Genomic DNA, 9,945 nt, shown 5'->3' with positions numbered 1-9,945 from the left:
ACTCAGCTTTTGAGGAGGAAAGAATTTGGCTAAGAAAGCCTTGACCAACTTATCCCAAGAGTTCAGGCTATCCTTAGGTTGAGAGTCCAACCATATTCTTGCTCTGTCTCTTACAGCAAACGGGAAAAGCATGAGCCTGTAGACTTCAGGATCTACTCCATTAGTCTTAACAGTATCACAGATCTGCAAAAATTCAGTTAAGAACTGAAAAGGATCTTCAGATGGAAGTCCATGGAACTTGCAGTTCTGCTGCATCAGAGAAACTAATTGAGGTTTAAGCTCAAAATTGTTTGCTCCAATGGTAGGAATTGAGATGCTTCTTCCATGTAAATTGGAACTAGGTGCAGTAAAGTCACCAAGCATCCTCCTTGCATTATTATTATTTTCGGCTGCCATCTCCTCTTCCTGTTCGAAAATTCCTGTAAGGTTGTCTCTGGATTATTGTATTTTAACTTCTCTTAGTTTCCTCTTCAGAGTCCTTTCAGGTTCAGGGTCTGCTTCAACAAGAATGTTCTTGTCCTTGCTCCTGCTCATATGACAAAGAAGGGAATAACAAAGAAAATATGGAATCCTCTATGTCACAGTATAGAGATTCCTTTGTGTGAGTAGAAGAAGAAAAGAATGTAATGTAAGGAAAGAGAAGGGAGGAGAATCCAAACACAAGGGTGAGGATAGCAGAGATATTAGATGAAGAGAAGTATTAGTAAGTAATAAATAAATAGAAGGAGATGGGAGAGAGGGAATTCGAAAAATAAATTTTGAAAAAGAGTTAATGATTTTCGAAAATTAAGATAAAATTAAAATTAAAATTAAAAATTGAAACAATTAATTAATTAAAAAGAATTTTTGAAAAAGAGGGAGGTATTTTCGAAAATTAGAGAGGGATAGTTAGTTAGGTAGTTTTGAAAAAGATAAGAAACAGACAAAAAGTTAATTAGTTAGTTGAAACAAATTTTGAAAATCAATTTTTAAAAGATAAGAAGATAAGAAGTTAGAAAAGATATTTGAAAAAGACATGATATGAAAAGGTATGATTAAAAAGATATGATTTTAAAAAAAGATAAGATAAAAAGATATTTTTGAAAGCATATGATTGAAATTAGTTTTGAAAAAGATTGGATTTTTAAAATCACAATTAATGACTTGATTCACAAGAAATCACAAGATATGATTCTAGAACTTAAAGTTTGAATATTTCTTAACAAGTAAGTAACAAACTTGAAATTTTTGAATCAAAACATTAATTGTTGATGATATTTTCGAAAATATGATGTAAAATTAAGAAAAATATTTTTAAAAAAATATTTTTAAAATTTTCGAAAATAAATAAGAAAAATGAAAAAGATTTGATTTTTGAAAATGATTTTGAAAAAGATAAGATTTTCAAATTGAAAATTTGATTTGACTCATAAGAAACAATTGAATTTTAAAAAGTTTTGAAAAAGTCAACTCAAATTTTTTAATTTATGAGAAGAAAAAGGGGAAGATATTTTTTTGATTTTTGAATTTTTAATGATGAGAGAGAAAAACATGAAAAATGATGCAATGCATGAAAATTTTGGATCAAAACATGTGATGCATGCAAGAACACTATGAATGTCAAGATGAACACCAAGAACACTTTGAATGTCAAGATGAACACCAAGAACTTATTTTTGAAAAATTTTCAAGAAAAAAAAATATGCAAGATACCAAACTTAGAAAATTTTCATGTATAGACACTATGAATGCAAGAATGCATATGAGAAACAAGAAAAGACACAAAACAAGAAAATATGAAGATCAAACAAGAAGACTGGCCAAGAACAACTTGAAGATCATGAAGAACACTATGAATGCATGACTTTTCGAAAAAATGCATAAAGAATTTTTAGAAAAAATGCAATTGACACCAAACTTAAAAATTGACTCAAGACTCAAACAAGAAACACAAAATATTTTTTATTTTATGATTTTATTAATTTTTTTGGATTTTTGTATATATTTTTTTTTTGAAAAACATATAGGAAAAAGAAAATAAGAAATTCAAAAATTTTTAATAAGAATTCCAGGATTCTTTCAATGTTAGCCTAAAGCTCCAATCCAAGGGTTAGACATGGCTTAATAGCCAGCCAAGCTTTAGAAGATACAAATCTGTCATACAATAACAAATTTTATTAGCAACAAGTAGCTTGCTCTTGTAATGATGACTTGGAAGCCTCAGTCTAAATGAATTTAGACATGGCTTTACAGCCATACAGGCTTCAACATGCTTCATGAAACTCTAGAATTCATTCTTAAAAATTTTGAATAATTTTCGAAAACAGATGAGAAAATTTTTTTTTGAAAGATTTTTGAAAAATTTTTGAAAATAAAACAAAAAGAAAATTACCTAATCTGAGCAACAAGATGGACCGTCAGTTGTCCAAACTCGAACAATCTCTGGCAACGGCGCCAAAAACTTGGTGCACGAAATTGTGATCCCTGGTAATGGCTCCAAAAACTTGGTGCTCTCATCTTAATTCATAATTTGTCACAACTTCGATACAACTAACCAGCAAGTGCACTGGGTCGTCCAAGTAATAAAACCTTACGTGAGTAAGGGTCGATCCCACGGAGATTGTCGGCTTGAAGTAAGCTATGGTCATCTTGTAAATCTCAGTCAGGCGGATATCAAATGGTTATGGAATTTTCGAATAATAATAATAAATAAACAGAAAATAAAGATAGAAATACTTATGTAATTCATTGGTGAGAATTTCAGATAAGTGTATAGAGATGCTTTCGTTCCTCTGAACCTCTGCTTTCCTGCTGTCTTCATCCAATCCTTCCTACTCCTTTCCATGGCAAGCTTTCTATAAGGCATCACCGTTGTCAATGGCTACATCCCATCCTCTCTGTGAAAAAGGTCCAAATGCTCTGTCATGGCACGGCTAATCATCTGGAGGTTCTCGATCATACTGGAATAGGGTTCACCCTCCTTTTGCGTCTGTCACTACGCCCAGCACTCGCGAGTTTGAAGTTCGTCACAGCCATCCCTTCCCAGATCCTACTCGGAATACCACAGACAAGGTTTAGACTTTTCGGATCTCAGGAATGGCCATCCATGGGTTCTAACTTATACCACGAAGATTCTAATATCTCGGACTCGGTCCCCTGTATTAGATATCTAAGAGATACTCATTCTAGCTTGTTTGCATGTAGAACGGAAGTGTTTGTCAGGCACGCGTTCATAAGTGAGAATGATGATGAGCGTCACATAATCATCACATTCATCATGTTCTTGGGTGCGAATGGATATCTTAGAAGCGGAATAAGTTGAATTGAATATAAAACAGTAGTACTTTGCATTAAATCATGAGGAACAGCAGAGCTCCACACCTTAATCTATGGAGTGCAGAAACTCTACCGTTGAAAATACATAAGTGATGAAGGTCCAGGCATGGCCGAATGGCCAGCCCCCAAACGTGATCAATATGATCCAAAGTTGAACTAAAAATCATAAGATGTCTAATACAATATTAAAAAGTCCTATTTATACTAAACTAGCTACTAGGGTTTACAGAAGTAAGTAATTGATGCATAAATCCACTTCCAGGGCCCACTTGGTGTGTGCTTGGGCTGAGCTTGAATGTTACACGTGCAGAGGCTTCTTCTGGAGTTGAACGCCAAGTTGTAACGTGTTTTTGGCGTTCAACTCTGGTTCGTGACGTGTTTCTGGCATTTAACTCCAGACTGCAGCGTAGAACTGGCGTTCAACGCCCTTTTGCATTGTCTAAACTCGGCCAAAGTATGGACTATTATATATTGCTGGAAATTCCTTGATGTCTACTTTCCAACGCAATTGGAAGCGCGCCATTTTGAGTTCTGTAGCTCCAGAAAATCCACTTTGAGTGTAGGAAGGTCAGAATCCAACAGCATCAGCAGTCCTTCTTCAACATCTGAATCTGATTTTTGCTCAAGTCCCTCAATTTCAGCCAGAAAATACCTGAAATCACAGAAAAACACACAAACTCATAGTAAAGTCCAGAAATGTGAATTTAACATAAAAACTAATAAAAACATCCCTAAAAGTAACTAGATCCTACTAAAAACATACTAAAAACAATGCCAAAAAGCGTATAAATTATCCGCTCATCAGCTTGCTTTTGCCAAACCTATTTCTCCCACCATTATTATTATTGAAGCCTTGATTAGGCGTCTGCTGATCCTTCCATGAGAAATTAGAATGATTTCTTCATAAAGGATTGTAAGTGTTTCCATAGGATTCTCCCATGTAATTCACTTCACTTCTTCCATATGAGCAGTAAAGTCACCAAGCATCTTCCTTGAATCTCCACCATTGTTGTTGGGTTCGGCTGCCATGTCTGCTTCTTTTTCGAAATTTTCTGTAAGGTCCTCTCCGCAGTGTTGTGCTTTAGCTTCTCTTAGCTTCCTCTTCAGAGTCCTTTCAGGTTTAGGATCAGCTTCAACAAGAATGTCTTTATCCCTATTTCTGCTCATATGAAAAAGAAGAGAATAGAAAAGAAGAGGAATCCTCTATGTCACAGTATAGAGATTCCTTTATGTGTTAGAGGAAAAGAAGAATAGAATAATGAAGGAAGAAGAAGAAATTCGAACACAGAGAGAGAGAGAGGGTTCGAATTATGAGTAGTAGAGAAGAAAACTATTTTTGTTAGTTAAAAATTAATTAATTAAAAGAAAAGAAAAATATTTTTATTTTTATTTAGTTAATTAAGTTTGTTCGGAAATATTAAGAGAAATAAAATAAAATTAGAATTTAAAATAATTAGTTAAAGAATTTTGAAAAGTGGTTAATGGTTTTCGAAAATTAGAGAGAGAGAGAAAAGTAGTTAGGTGGTTTTGAAAAAGATAAGAAATAGTAAACTTTTTAATATTAAAACAAACAAGTCAAGTGGTTAATTAAAAAAGATTTGGAAATAAATTTTGAAAAGATAAGAAGTTAGAAAAAGATTTTGAAATTAAGTTTTGAGAAAGATATGATTAAAATTTATTTTGAAAAAGAATTGAAAAAGAAATTTAAAAAGATTTGATTTTGAAAATTAAATTTGATGACTTGACTAACAAGAAATTAAAAGATATGATTCTAGAATTTAAAGATTGAACCTTTCTTAACAGGAAAGTAACAAACTTGAAATTTTTGAATAAAAACATTAAATGTTAGCAATAATTTCGAAAATTATGAAGTAAAAATAAGAAAAAAATTTGAAATTAATTGAAAAATTTTCGAAAAACATGAAAGAAAAATGAAAAAGATTTGATTTTTGAAAAAGATTTGAAAAGATAAAGTTGTTAAATTGAAATTTTGACTTGACTAACAAGAAACAACTAAATTTTTAAAATTCTTTGACTAAATCAACCTAAAATTTCGAAAATTATGAGTAAAATAAGGGAAAGATATTATTTTTGATTTTTTTGAATTAATGAAGAAAGAGAAAAACAACAAAAAGACACATGACATAAGAATTTAAGATCAAAACACACAATGCATGCAAGAACACTTTGAATGTCAAGATGAACACCAAGAGCACTTTGAAGATCATGATGAACATCAAGAACATATTTTTGAAAAATTTTTAAGAAAAGAAAGACATGCAAGACACCAAACTTAGAAATTTTTAATGTTTAGACACTATGAATTCGAAAATGCATATGAAAAACAAGAAAAGACACAAAACAAGAAAATCACAGGATTAAACAAAGAAAATCATCAAGAACAACTTGAAGATCAAGAAAGAACACATGATGAATTTTCGAAAATTTAAGAAAATTTAAAAACATGCAATTGACACCAAACTTAAAATTTGACACAAGACTCAAACAAGAAACACAATTTTTTTTTTCGAAAATAAAAATAATAAAAACTTAAACATAAAATAAAATTACCCAATCTAAGCAACAAGATGAACCGTCAGTTGTCCAAACTCGAACAATACCTGGCAACGGCGCCAAAAACTTGGTGCACCAAATTGTGATTCACACTTTTCACAACTCCATACAACTAACCAGCAAGTGCACTGGGTCGTCCAAGTAATACCTTACGTGAGTAAGGGTCGATCCCACGGAGATTGTCGGCTTGAAGCAAGCAATGGTCATCTTGTAAATCTTAGTTAGGCGGATTCAGATGGTTATGAGATTTTGATAATTAAAAGATAAATAAAACATAAAATTAAAATAAAGGTACTTATGTAATTCATTGGTGGGAATTTCAGATAAGCGTGTGGAGATGCTTTGTTACTTTTGAACCTCTGCTTTCCTATTGTCTTCTTCTAATCATGCGTGCTCCCTTCCATGGAAAGCTGTATGATCCACTCGGATGAAAAATACCAGGTACAATCTCTGCACGGCTAATCAACTGTCAAATTTCTCGTCTCGGATGAAAAATACCAGGTACAGCTACCGCACGGCTAATCATCGGTCGGTTCCCGCTAGCGTCAGAATAGGACCCTTATCCTTTTGCACACTGTCACTGCGCCCAACATTCGCAAGTTTGAAGCTCGTCACAGTCATCCCTTCCCAGATCCTACTCGGAATACCATAGACAAGGTTTAGACTTTCCAGATCTCAGGAATGGCTGCCAATTGGTTCTAGCCTATACCATGAAGGTTCTAATCACGAATTCGGATGCTCTGTTGTCAGGAGAGACGATGCAAATCGTGGCTTAGAGACCCAAGAGAATATACTCCGGATGTCGTCCAATGACTACGTTGAACATCATGTAGACCGCTTTGTGGTTGTCAGGCACGCGAATCTTGGCTAAGCGAGTAATGAAGATAGTGGGTGATTGTCACGGGTCACCCCTTCATTCTGACTTAACTGAATTAAGTACAAGAGTATATCTTGGAGAAGAAGTAGGCGTGAATTGAAAGAAAAACAATAGTACTTGCATTAATTCATGAAGAACAGCAGAGCTCCACACCATAATCTATGGGGTGTAGAAACTCCACTGTAGAAAATACATAAGTGAAAAGAGGTCTAGGAATGGCCGTGAGGCCAGCCTCCAAATGTGAACAATGGCATAAGCTAAAGTCCCTGAATACAATAGTAAAAAGTGCTATTTATACTAAACTAGTTACTAGGGATTACAGAAAATAAGTAATTAAGTGCAGATAGTGCAGAAATCCACTTCTGAGGCCCACTTGGTGTGTGGTTGGGCTGACCATTAAAGCTTTCACGTGCATAGGCCATTCTTGGAGTTAAACACCAGCTTGGGTGCCAGTTTGGGCGTTTAACTCCAGTTCTGGTGCCAGTTTTGGCGTTTTACTCCAGAAAAGGGTCAATGGTGGGTGTTTGAACACCAGTTTGGGCCATCAAATATCAAGCAAAGTATAGACTATTATACATTTCTGGAAAGCCCAAGATGTCTACTTTCCAACGCAATTGAGAATATGCCAATTGGGCTTCTGTAGTCTCAGAAAATCCATTTTGAGTGCAAGATGGTCAGAATCCAACAGCATCTGCAGTCCTTTTTCAGCCTCTGAATCAGATTTTTGCTCAGGTCCCTCAATTTCAGCCAGAAAATACCTGAAATTACAGAAAAATACACAAACCCATAGTAAAGTCTAGAAATGTGATTTTTGCATAAAAACTAATAAAAATATAATAAAAAGTAACTAAAACATACTAAAAACTATGTAAATACAATGCCAAAAAGGGTATAAATTATCCGCTCATCAATAATCTTCTTGCAGTCGGCGGCTGGTGGATTCTCATCTGCAAGCTCCCAGGGCACCTCAGCTCATCAGCCCATCTGAGTAATCAAATAGGGGAAGGGCAGAGTGCCTCGGACATGGACCCCGGACATGAAGTACCGGATAAATCGGGGAAGGTATAGGTCCTTGCCCTCCATCACGCACCAGATAAGAGTAATCATGGCAGCTGGCACCTCAGTCTCATGAGTGCTCGACATCACATAATTGCTTAGGATTTGTTGCCATAGCCGAGCCTCATCATTCAGATAAATAATTTTGATGCCTTTTGGGGTCACTGTTGACTTACCCATAACCCATGGGACAGCAGGATCAATAGATATAGTGCGCTTCACTACTTCCCAATCAAATCTCATAAATCTCATATCTTCCTCAGCCTGTTGATAACCATCTGGCTGATCGGATTTAGGAAGGAAATGGAGGATATCTTCAATTGCCTCCTCAGTAACTAGAATCTGTTTGCCTCTGAGATGCACTGCATCCAGGGTTGTTTTAAAATAGTTGCAGTAAAATTCCCTGACCCAGGATGCATTAACCTCAGTCAAGTTCCTTTCCAGAAAGAACCAGCCTCTCTGTTTGATTTGTTCTGTGGTGTACTGCTGTAATTCAGCTAGAATTCGGAGGGTCTTTTCTAGGTATAAGTTCCTTGAAGTTGCAAAGACTGGATACTTCAGTTCACAGTATCGGTTTGCAAACTTGACTGGATCAGTTGCAGGCACTAACTGATCAGCTTTTTCCTACGGAGTAAAGTTCTTCTCCCACCTGGAATCATCATGCAGGATATCTAGGATAGCCATAGAGGACTCTCCTCGTTTCCTTTTGCCCGTGCCTACTTTAGCTTTTCCTTTCCCTTTAGGGTCATACATCCTGAAAAACAGAGGTTCTAGGATACAGTTTATTAAACTAAAGCAGGAAAATAGGTAAGCAAATAGTATTTTATCAATATAAGCATAGATGGGCAAAAGAGGAATAAAATAGCAATATAAGCATGAAGTGAGTTTGATAGATGTAGAATTTTGGACTGTATACAAGGTAAAAGTCAAAGAATTAAAAAAAAAATCACAATCCAAGATTTATGATATGAAAAATGCTTGTTTGTCAGGAACAATATTAATCATGCCTTAAAATGATTTGAAATCAGTTAGTTGAAAACTAAGAAAGAGGTTAGCAAGTGAATGCAGTTAAGAGTTAAAAAGTGAGGTTAAAGTTAGTGGCATGGTATTGTAGTTCCTAGTTAACAAGAATTGTACAAACTAGAAGAACAAGCAACTCACATTTAAGCAGATACTGCATATTAATGATGATAAACAAGAAAATAAAAGAAGCACAAAAATGAACAAAATCATCAATAATGCGATTTAACTAATAAGGGAACCATAAGGAGTAGGAGTGCTAGCCCATCCTTCCATGAATTGGCTCGGATGAAACCAATTAGTTCAGAATTCAAAAGTATCAAAGCCAATTTATGAATGGGGGTTGAGTGAAACAGTTTACGGAAAAATTGGGCAGCATTCCAGCTATAAATTGGACGTTCCCGAGTAATAAACAGCAGCAGAAATTCAGTTCATATGACGTTAAAGTAGTACATAAAAGAGTAGCAATTAGCAAGTCACATGAATTTAGAATAAACAAACTCAATCTTCAGCAAGAAATGCAATTTAAGTTGAATAATGTTAAAAATAGCATTAAACAGTAATGAACAGCATATTAGCAGTATCAACAGCACAACAATTTCAAAATAGCAAAATAGATAAAGCAAGCAGCAAGAACAGCGTAATTATTGGACCTAAATCCACTAACCACATCCTAGCTACCTAACAACCTAAAATCCACTACGAACATGCATCTCTAACTATCCTAATTTGAACAGAATTGAAAAATATGCAAACTAACTAATTGGAACGGGAAAGGAATCGGAGTGCAGTGGAACCTGGTGTGCGTAGTGAAACAAATTGAACGAAGAGAGAGGGTGGTGGTGTGGTGGCGTTGGTGGTGGCACGGCGGTGCTGGGATGCGGCATGGCGGTGCTGGGAGTTTGCGGGGTTTGGGTGGAGGCAGGAGGTGGAAGAGAGAGGGGAAGAGAAGGGAGGAAAGGGAAGAGAGGACGGGGGGTGGTACGATGGCAAGGGTCGTCGACGGTGGCGGTGGTGGCGGTGTTGGTTTGGCGACGGGGCAGGGGCGAAAGGGGGAGGTAGGGGGAGAAGAAGAAGAGAAGGTGGGAAACGGGGGTGAGGGC

This window comes from Arachis ipaensis, chromosome B6 (genome assembly GCF_059453495.1).
Source record: "Arachis ipaensis isolate K30076 ecotype BB chromosome B6, ASM5945349v1, whole genome shotgun sequence".
In the NCBI taxonomy this organism is placed as follows: domain Eukaryota; kingdom Viridiplantae; phylum Streptophyta; class Magnoliopsida; order Fabales; family Fabaceae; genus Arachis; species Arachis ipaensis.
The sequence above is the reverse complement of the archived record's forward strand: the minus strand, read 5'-3'. Positions refer to the sequence as shown.